Source organism: Amblyomma mixtum, chromosome 3 (genome assembly GCF_055824585.1).
Source record: "Amblyomma mixtum isolate Tamu chromosome 3, ASM5582458v1, whole genome shotgun sequence".
In the NCBI taxonomy this organism is placed as follows: domain Eukaryota; kingdom Metazoa; phylum Arthropoda; class Arachnida; order Ixodida; family Ixodidae; genus Amblyomma; species Amblyomma mixtum.
This window is the reverse complement of record NC_143014.1, coordinates 122,008,983-122,019,875: the sequence shown is the minus strand read 5'-3', so window position 1 is coordinate 122,019,875 and position 10,893 is coordinate 122,008,983.

Sequence of the window (10,893 nt, the reverse complement as noted above, 5' to 3'; positions counted from 1 at the left end):
TACTTGTGGGTCAACCTTTCACACGTCACGATTGTGAGGCGGAGGAACACCGTACGGATTACTGAGGAGCACAAGAACGAAGACAATAGCGACGACACGCTCCAGTTCATTGAAATTCCAGAGTTCCCAAAACGATTTGTATGCCTTTGGGTGAAGGAAACAACGGTTGTGCCCCCCAATTACATGGGTTTCGTTAAGCCCTTCGCCACAGGTAGCGCACCACGCACGGATGTCTTCGTGGACGTGCAGCTCAGGTGCCAAGAAGGTCGAGAACATTGCATACCACGCTGTGTCATCAGCGTTGACGGGACCAACTAAACAATCGTGTCTATAATGAACACTTCCAATCATGAACTGACCATTAAAGAGAACGAGCGGGTCGCGCGAGCGGAAATTTGCTACCCAGACAATGCACCCCCACGAGAAGGTAAGTCGGACACCAGTACTGTTCAGCCCTTAATGATACTGAGCGAAGAGATTAAATTAGGTCCTGGCGTAGCTCCTGAGGAGCGTTCAAAGCTCGGACAGCTTATTTTCGAGTATCGGGACTGCTTCGCAACCACCGTATCAAAGGTTGGTGGCACAAATGCAGCTGAAATTAGCATTGAAGTAACAACACTGGAGGCGCTGAAATTTCGTCCCTACCGACTTACTACGTCGAACGGGCACACAAAAGAAATGATCGAAGAACTAAAGCAAGCTGGCATTGTTGTCGACTCTAAATCGGATTATGCAAGTCCTATCTTACTGGTGCGAAAAAAAAAGACAGTCCGCAAAAAGTCGTTGCTAGCAACGACTTTTTGCGGACTACTATGTCCTGAACCATGTGATAATAAAGGACCGGTATCCGCTGCCTTTATTTGAGGATCAACTCGACCGCCTGAGAAGGAAATGCTTCTTCACGAGCCTAGATCTTGCTTTAGGCTACTACCAAATTACTATTATCGAAGAATCGAGACACAGGACTGTGTTGTTTACTCCAGACGGCCATTACGGATTCGTTCGAATGCCTTTTGGCTTGGACAACGTACCGACAGTGTTCCAGAGAATGATCAACACGCTGTACAGGGTCCCCTACGATATACCGTGGCTCTCGCTTACATGGATGACATCCTACTGCCCACAACGACCGTGGAAAATGGGCTTGACCACCTGCGGATGCTTTTGGATGTCCTCCGTAGAGCGGGATTGACGTTGCGATTAAGCAAGTGCCGTTTATTCTTTGAGAAAGTCGATTACATTGGCTACGACATTTCTGTCAGAGGAGTGCCACCCGGGAGTTTAAAGATCCATAACGTCGCTGACTTACCGGCACCAACAAATGTACATGAGGTGCGTCAGTTCTTGGGTCTGGCAAGCTCGTAAAAGGGTTTGCGACCATTGCTAAACCTCTAACGCGACTGACGACTAAAGACGCAGTTTTGAAAAGGACCTTAGAGCATGATGCTGCATTCAGTGAATTGAAGGTGAGGTTGACTGAAAAATAGGGGTGTGCGAATATCAAATTTTTCGAATACGAATCGAATACGAATACTTGGTTCCGAATATCGAATCGAATATCGAATAATCAAGGACAGACGCATTTAACCACTACAATACATTATTTGAGCACCCAATAACATCAGATTTCAACTATCAGTGATGAAATGAACACAAACAGTGTATGTGGCTGCACAAAAAGTATCAAAGTCTCGAACATTATTCTTAGAAGACTGGAAATATCAGAGAAGATGGCTAGTACACAGCATTGATTAAGGCTAGCTTACCACAAGCACAAAAACGCGTTGCTGGGATGAACATAAAAGGTTGTCGTGAAGGAAAACCGGCTGCTCCACATAGTCAGGCAGTAGTAGTTCCCTTCTAGCTGAAACGAATTCTCCAGCCACAAAAAATGCCCTCTCACTTGGCACTGAACTGGCACGTATTGCGAGGTATTTCGTGCACAGCGCTGACTATACCAGCTTCGCAGGTATAGCCACAAAGAAGCTCACCAGCGCAGTCAGCTACTGCATGGCCCAACGTTACACATTGCTCTGGGCGCCGCCATGTTGTTATATCTCTGTCGATAAAACTTGCGGGCCGAAATGAATTCCGGTGCTCGCAATAGAATATTCGGCTAGATACGAATATTCGGGTCGGGTCGAATAATCGAAACAACACAAATACTTGGTTTTCGAATCGAATACGAATACTAAAAATATAATATTCGAATTATATTCGAAAATTTCGAATATTCGCACACCCCTACTGAAAAAACAATTTGGGCGCATTTCGCGTTCGTCGCGAGAACAGAGGTGCATACGGCTGCCAGCAAAGACAGCCTAGGAGCAATACTTTTGCAAGAACAAGCAGATGGGCAGCTAGCCTCATCCTGTCGTCTACGCAAGCCGACGAATAACTAACTACCAAGAAAGACACTACTCATACCAACTAGAAGCGCCTACGGTTGTTTGGGCGTCAGAAAAGATTCTAGTGTACCTAATCGGGATCAATTTCAAAGTTGGCACTAACTGGAACACAGGGCGGGCAAAGATGAGCAAAAGGAATCTCCTTCCCCGTATTGGCAGATGGTGGCTGCGACTGCAAGAGTTCACCTTCGACATGGAATATCGTAAGGGGGCGGCAATGACCCGAGCGGCACTAAGGCGCTCGGCACGCTACCCTCCAGAAGAGACAGATTTTGTTCCTGGCCTTCACGTCCTCGCAACATGCATAGCGACAAAATACGTGCTCACAGTTACCCAGCTGAATGATCCAAAGGTTCAAGCTTTGGGTCATTTTGGAAGACAGGCGCGTCAAAAACAAGTTTACTAGCTTTGGTTTATTAGGGTTTAACGTTCCAAAGTGACTCAGGCTATGAGGGACGTCGTAGTGAAGGGCTCCGGAAAATTCGACCACCTGGGGTTCTTTAACGTGCACTGACATCGCACAGTACACGGGCCTCTAGAATTTCGCCTCCATCGAAATTCGGACGCCGCGGCTGGGATCGAACCCGCGTCTTTCGGGTCAGCAGCCGAGCGCCGTAACCACTGAGCCACCGCGGCGGGTTAAACAAAAACAAGTACCGGTTGCGTAATAATAATAATAATAATAATAATAATAATAATAATAATAATAATAATAATAATAATAATAATAATAATAATAATAATAATACTTCATTTCCATGCATGATGGAGGAGACGGCGGGTAAAAGTCCCTTCAGAAAGAGGGCGCGCGACTTGACTGAAGCCCGCAGCCTCCTTCACAAGGCAAGCAACGATACAAAAGAAAATAGACATAAATAACAACCGACTTCAAATGAAATATGTGCACAACATAAGGAAAAAAAGCAAGCAAATCAAAATGAAAAGGGCTCTTCAAATATTTAGGAAAGAATGAGTAACGAAAAATTCACGTAAGGCTCGTACATGAAAAGTTTAGAAATCAAGACCTGATTTATGACCTGATTTTCTGGGTGTAGTTCTCTGTAGCATACTGATGGTGAAGCAAGGACTGGAAGAAGCGTCGGGAAAAAAAAACTGCTTCCTCAGCAAGTCGTAATTCAGGCCGCAACAAAGAACGCGCGCGATTTGAGTTCCGCCATGGTACTCGCTGCCAAGATCGGCGGATAAGGCCTAAGAAAGAGGTGCTCTAGCGGAGGGCTCAGGATAAATTTCGAGACCCTGTGGTTCTTTAACGTGCACTGGCATCGCACAGTGTACGGGCACCCTGTATTTCACCTCCACCAAAACGCGGCCGCAACGACCGGGATTGAACCAGCTCCTTCGGTATCAGCACCCGAGTGCGCTAACCTGTAAAGAGAGCCCTTTGGTGCATTAATTTTCTGCGATTTTTAGAAGCGCTCTGAGTGAACCTGAAAGCCTTGAGTGTTTGCAGTGGGTATTTGGCGCACGTTGCTCTAATTCGTGGGACAATTTTATGCTGGTTTCAAGAATTTAGAAAAGGTAAAACTTGACAGAAACACGAAAAGAGGAGCGGACACCAGCCAACCGCACTCAACGAGGAAAACATCCTCTATGCGGAAAAAAATTGAGCGCTAAAACAATCCAATTGCATTCAAGGACATTGATGCGATACTGCAAATTGGATTGTCGGCAATGTATGAGCATTTTCGATCAAGGAAAACGTCATCCCGATGAGCGCCTAAAGCTTTGAGAAATGAGAAACACGCGTCCGTGTCCGATGGCGCGCATAAATCTTGGTAGAATTCGACGGGGCCATCTCTAGACGTGTTAGAACGGTAAGTTGGGAAAATCGGGGGGAGTTTGTTCTGGCTAAGTTTTCAGTGCCGCCTTCAACAGGGATGCTTCGACAGTCACTCGCGCTTTTGTTGAACCCCAGTTACACTTGCTGCGTTTCACACTGTCTCAGATATGCCACTCTGTTCTGTGCTCATCACTCGGGCAACTAAACAGCAATAAGGCTGAGTATTCACACTCACGGGCACACAGCTCTGCCGTGGAAGGACACTCTCCTAAAAATAAAAATAAAAGAAGAAAAACTCTAGCCGCGTCACATTCCCCGTGCCTTCGCTACGTTCACAGCTCGTCTTCTGGCTTATTTAGCCTCAGAAACGAACTTCGTGCATGCGCCTGGATGGCTCTCGGTGATAGGCTCCTCCCAAATAATCTCTACACACCGCCGCTGGCAGCTATACAGGAGGAGCAGCAGTAGATGTCTTTGGAGAACGCAACTCGTTCTGCCGAACAAGTCAGTGGTGAAGCAGCTCTGTACTCGCGCCCACAGAAGGGCCTCGGAGCACCGTCTGCCTGCAACTGGTCGCCGCCCTTTCGTCAGCCCATGCGCGCCGATGCTTCTCGCGTGGTCGCCGACGCTCGGTTCCCACGAGCATCGCCTGACGCAACTGCGCTTCCACGTCAGCCTTTGAGGGCAGCCTCCGGTCACACGCCGCAGCTCTCGCAGATTTTGATGGTGGCGGTGATGGTGATGATGTTAACTTTCAGTAGCGCAAGGGGAGCTTTTGCCAAAGGGAGCCAATTCAGAAGGAATTTTACTTTACAAAGGGGGGTCTAAACACTCATTTTCAGAGCAAATCGCCTTAAAGCAGCCGAGAAAAGGGCCAGGGGAAAGATTTTACCCATTGTATCACCCGGTACCCGGGGACACAGGCAGAGGGGTGGAACCCCGCACTGTTTGGCAGATTTTTCTTTCTTTCGCTGTTTCCTTTCTTTCTTTTCTTCTTTCTTTCTTCCTTTCTTTCCTTCTTTCTTTCCTTCTTTCTCTCTTCCTTTCTTTCTTTCTCTTTCTGTCTTTCTTCTCTTTCTCTCGCTCACTTTTTCTCTCTTTCCTTCTCTCTTTCTTTCTCTTTATCTCTCTCTCTTTCTTTATTCCAACATACATGTGAGTAGTGCTCGTTATGGCATTAATGACGGAAGCCAACAGCCACCGAAACCAAGGAACATAGGGGATGTCTTTATTATTTCTGGTTTTTCATCAATGGGAGATTAATAAAAGGAGAAGAAAAAATTGCCGACGATTACGTTACTTCCTCATGCGAAATTTGAGCGCAGCTCATCAGCTGTTTCAGCTTTTCGATAGACTGAGACAAAGAATTCGAGCAAGACATGTATGTACAATTACATACAACTTGTTATTTTTCACACACTTTCCTTCTTCAAGAAACACTAACAGTTCTTGATTGTCATGAAGGAAGCTTTGTGGTCGGAGAAATAGATGGATGCTCGATATGCTCGACTTGCTACACCAATGCTTGGTTCTCAAAGACGAGGTCTATGCAAGTATTTCGCGAGGTTGTCACAGCCGTGGGAGGCGTTACGAGCGAGAGGAACGGGAAGTTCCCCGGCATAAGTGGTAAGAAAGTCCTGTTTGTGTTTATACACCATTTTACGAGGAGCGGGTAGGAGAGGGAGAAATACTCTCAAACACGTGCGTTGCGCGACACCCCACTGTTGCCGTCCTCCCCTGGGCTGATAATCCGGCGCGCGGAGCGACGTCCGCGACTGCTTAGCTACCGGTCAAGCGCGTGTTTGCGTCTGTACAACAAAAGCAGCAATGTTGTACGGAACACCAACGTCTTCTAGACATCATTGTTTTATTGTCGGTTGCGGAAATAGTCGACGAAAGTAGAAAAAAACAAACGCCGCCAGTATGTACGCGCACCATGTTATGCGAAGGTCTCAGCACGTCTGCGGTGTCCATTTCTTCACCGCTTTTCCGCCGGTCCCGAGTTGCATTGGCAGTGGACGTAGTTGGTGAACAAAAAATACTTGCGCCAACAAAAAGCTTAAACGTTAGCGCACTTTGTGAACGAAATGCAGACAGAAACAAACCCATTGCATGTGCCTAATATCGGGCGCGGAACGAAGCGCAGCGCCTGGGTTACCAAACTATACTCTGTGCATAATTTTAAGAGATCAAGTATTTGGACGGCCTTGGCAGAGCTCTTTTAATTCAGCAGTACACTATTTGAGGACTTCACAGTTTTGGCCACAACTTCGTTCCGCCGCCCCACATGATCGTCAATATCGGGAAGGTGTGGGGATCGCCACCTGACAAAAATAAACATGTCGTTAGTGCAAAAATACTAATTTAATTTGCACAGCATGGCATGAATAGAAGCGGCGACATGAACTTTTACCCAACTGCAAAGTGAGGAAAAATGCAGCCATGGCAACGTAAGATGAAAAAATACACGGCATGCACAAGACGGTAAACTATGCCACGCATTGTAATAAATTATTCGACTGAAATCGCATCGAATGCACTGGAAAAAAAAATCCACACTATGCATAACCGTGCCAGAGATACAACGCAGCGACTTGAGCAGTGCCCCGACCCGATTGAGATTGGAATTCTCAACCCAGGTGCGACGATTCTGCCTGTCAGTAAGTGGTAATAGCGTTCCATTAGCGTACCAACCTATTAGATCGTGTAATTGCACATTTTCTGGTATTTGTGCACCAGTGAGTACTGGCGGGAGCGGAGAAGGCGAGAATGCGAATTGCTTTCAGTCAACTGGCTTGTATCGCTCGTAGTACGAACAGCCCTACGCAAGCGGCAGGAGGGGCCGAATTTCAATTTCATCGCGCGTATCTCTGCAAACAAACATTCTAATCATCAGAAGTGGATTCGTTTCGGTCATGTACTCGCTGTTTCCAAAATGTTCAGTTTGTAAACGGGGCACTCTGTCGCAAGCTCAGCATCTAAACTGTCACACTCGCCATGTCCAAGCTGGCAGCGAAAGCGTTCATGAAAAACTGAGCTCCACGAAAAACTAGATATTCATTGCTCTCCGCGATCTTGTGTTTCAACACATGTTGCTTTCGTTTTTCTAACATGCAACACCGTGCCGCATTTGCCCTGCAGGCAACCGGCGACAAAAACTACACGCGTGAACTGCGAGCATGGCAATCACCGACGCTGATCGTTCGCTGCGTCGAGGAATGGTCGCTTGCTCCCAGTTGGTTATTGCAGGAGCTAATGGCATAGCACACACGAGGATGGACACGAGGCGAACGCCCACCCAAAATTTTTAGGCTTGGCAGGAATAAAACGGGCGAATGACACTTTCAGAGATCGCACGCTGCTTCGGCTGCAGCCCACCGGCTGCAGATTATCAGCCCACGATGGCGTCGGCGGTAGGCGGCGCTCGAGTAAAACAAACATGGCGACGCCCAGGTATCGAAACTAACATCATGTATAGGTACACAAAAGTCCCGACACACCCTGCCACCCTGGCAGGTGGCAGTTAATGGTTGATCGCGAGAGTTCGCTCACCTTTGTCAGCGCTAACGCATGCAGCCCTCTCTCACCCCTCGTACCTAAAAGCGCGATTCGGGCGTCCACTGATCGAGGGAGCCAGTTATGCGCACTTCCTTTCCTTAAAATGATTGGAGTGTAAAACGTTGCCAACGCCAATGAACACAATGAACGCCGATGGCCCATGGCTTCAGCGCCGCGTTTCTGGCACAACGTTGTCAATGCCTGCAGCCCACATCTCTCTCCCATCACTCCACGTACCTATAAGCGCAATTCAGGCGCCCACTGACCCAGGGAGCCAGTTATGCGCACTTCCTTTCCTTAAAATGACACAACGTTGTCAATGCCAACGCATGCAGCGCACATCTGTCACTACCGCCACGTAACTTAAACACGATTGAGTTGACCACTGTTCCAACAGGGCAGTTATGCGTCTTTCCTCTGCTTTCCAAGCACCCGCTCCATTGGTTTCGCAGCTTACAGCGCGACTAAGGTGTCCACTGTTGATTGCAACGGACAACGGCGACGCCGCGCAACGCAGAAACGGGCGACAAAGGGCTGCGCTCTAAAAACAACCGTGTCTCACCGATGGGACCCGAACCCACGACCTCCAAATTTCGCGTCCGGTGCTCTACCAACTGAGCTACGGCAACGGCTGTTCAATCAGCTGCTTTCGGGAGTATTTATGTGTAGAGTAAGCGAACCTTTAGAGTGTTCACCTGTGCCACACTCTTCCACAGCGGCGGAAGTAGCACGTCCTGTATTAATAGTACAAAAAAAAAGACATCCCCTGTGCTCCTTAGTTTCGGTGTCTGTTGGCATCCGTCATTTTCGACCTCGCAGTATATTCTCCGAACCTATGCGCTGCGAGCTATTCAACTTGAGTTTTAATCACTTCTATTCTACAGCTCAACCTGTGATGTCACAACCATGTCCACAAATCCTGAATTACTGTCACAGCGCGCGCAGTTTTTCCCTCAGAGTCCTCCGCTGTAACTCTGTCACATTAATATGACGACAAAAGAGCGCCCAGGAGTACACGCAATGGAAAGGACAACGCCCGTTTTCGTCATGTGCAGCAACCAATTGGCTCAGCTACGCACTCTGTGCAGTGTGCAACAGAATATTTGCAGCCGCTGCAACACTGCGCTCTGCGCCTACTTGAGCGCTCCTCGGCAGCCGCCTGTAAACGTGCACCGCCGGGCGGGGAAAACACGAAGCAGGCGCTCGTGCCTCAAAAAGCATCTCGACCTTCCGCGCACCGATCTTGGTGTTTTCGCTGTTTTTTTTTTCCTTCCTCTTTGGGGGATATGCTGCCGTAACAAAAACTGCGCAGTTGGAGGCTTTTTGTGGCGCTCAGGAATTATGTGGCTTAAAGCTTTCCACGCTGCTCCCGTTTATTGATATTAACTAATAGCGTTGTCAGCTAAGCAATAAAAACTCTCGAGTAAAACTTTTTCCTGGATTGGTTGGTACTTCATTCTCTTCGGCAAAAGTTGTCAATAGCGCGTTGTCCTGTTTTGTTTGTAAACCTCTTTGCGGTGCGCTAATTTTTACCCAAGAAAATAAAAGTTCTACGAAAGTGCGCAAGGCGACCGTCATCAGTGCTCGCTGTCTCTGTTTTGTTAAGGAGTATGCCAGGACTTTTCAGATCATTGGTTCAGGGTTTCGTCAAACGCCGCGCTCGTCTCACTAATGGGCAGCTCCGTCTCATTATCGCCGTAGGCACTGCGCCCGTTTGAACCACCCGGAAGGGCTTTTTGGGAGTTTTGCATGGTTACACGCCACTGACTAATGCGTCATGTTGGCAAGTACAATCCAGCACTTCGCACTCCAAATCGCCATTCCGTACGCACTCCAAATCGCCATTCCGTACTAATCATTTATCGGGCGTTGGGAGTCAACGTACATGCCGTGTGGGCCAAAAGTTCCCAGGCCACAGCAGTACATTCGGACACTTTAGACGCCCATGGTGGTTCTTCTCCGACTCCCTGAAGAGATTTTGAGGTTCGGGGGTGTCGTGAATGCCATCCTACACGTTAAAACTTGCTGAGGTAAACTTGCTGCGGTAAATTCAAGTTCACACCCGAAGCGCACTGGAGAGGTTAGAAATTGAAATCATGACCGCTTGGATGCAACGCTTATGGGCAAGCGTCCCGCCGTTGATCTCGGCGGAATGGCGAGCGGGCTGCGTTTCGCCTTCGCGGCGATCAGGAGAGCCGAAGGAGCGGCAGGACTGCGCTGCAGCAGCGCTGAAGCGACTCTTCGGCCTGGGCCAACACCTACGCCGTTCGAGAGGCTCGTAAGCACTGCAGCCTACAGCTGAGCTATAAGTCGTTGTGACGTGACCCAGAATTCTGGCGCGCGGGCGCCCATCAGACGTCGAGCCCGCGAGTCGAACCCGCGAGAGGACGATAAGCGGAAAAATCGTTCCCCGGCAGCCAGCGCTGGCGTTCTTTTCCTCCGGGGTGTTTGCCTGCGCCACTTCTCGAGCCTGACCGCGGTGGCCCGACTGCGTTTTACCGAGCGAAAGAAAGGAAGAGAGTGCGCGCATCGGTGGCTGCGTGTGCGCAGTGCGTCGTGTTGAATTTCCTCGCTGAAAGAGGAAGTGAACAGAGGGGCGTGCTTTCCATGCTTGCCCGACGACTCGGCGTCGATTAGCAGCGGCAGAGGCGCAGACGGAGGCTCGTGCGTCACAGGAGCACGGCACTGGCCGCCCGCTGCTGTGTCGCGAGAATGTCAGAGCGTTCTCTGCTCTGCGAGCAATGTGGATCGGTGCGGGCTGGCATAGATAAATGGCCCACGGAGGCTCTTTCGCTTTTTTTTTTCGGGGGAGGGTGCGCGGGGGGGGGGGAGGGGTGTTCACCGCCCGTCATGTTACAGAATTGGACCGAGAGGCTAACTTGGAAAGCCTTTGGCTGATATGTCGAGGGCTGCAAAGGCCGCAGCTGGAAACGTCAGCCGCGATGTTTGCCCGCCAGAACTGAATCGGTCCAGCGTTGACTGCGACAGAACCTGGATCACTGTGATAAGGAAAAGGAGTTTAGCGCGGCATTCCGCGCACTCGTTCGAGTGGCGGTTCAAAAGCAAAAAAAAAAAGAGGCGGAGGGGGGGTGGGGGGGAGGAACTAGAAAATTAAGTCCCGAGCTT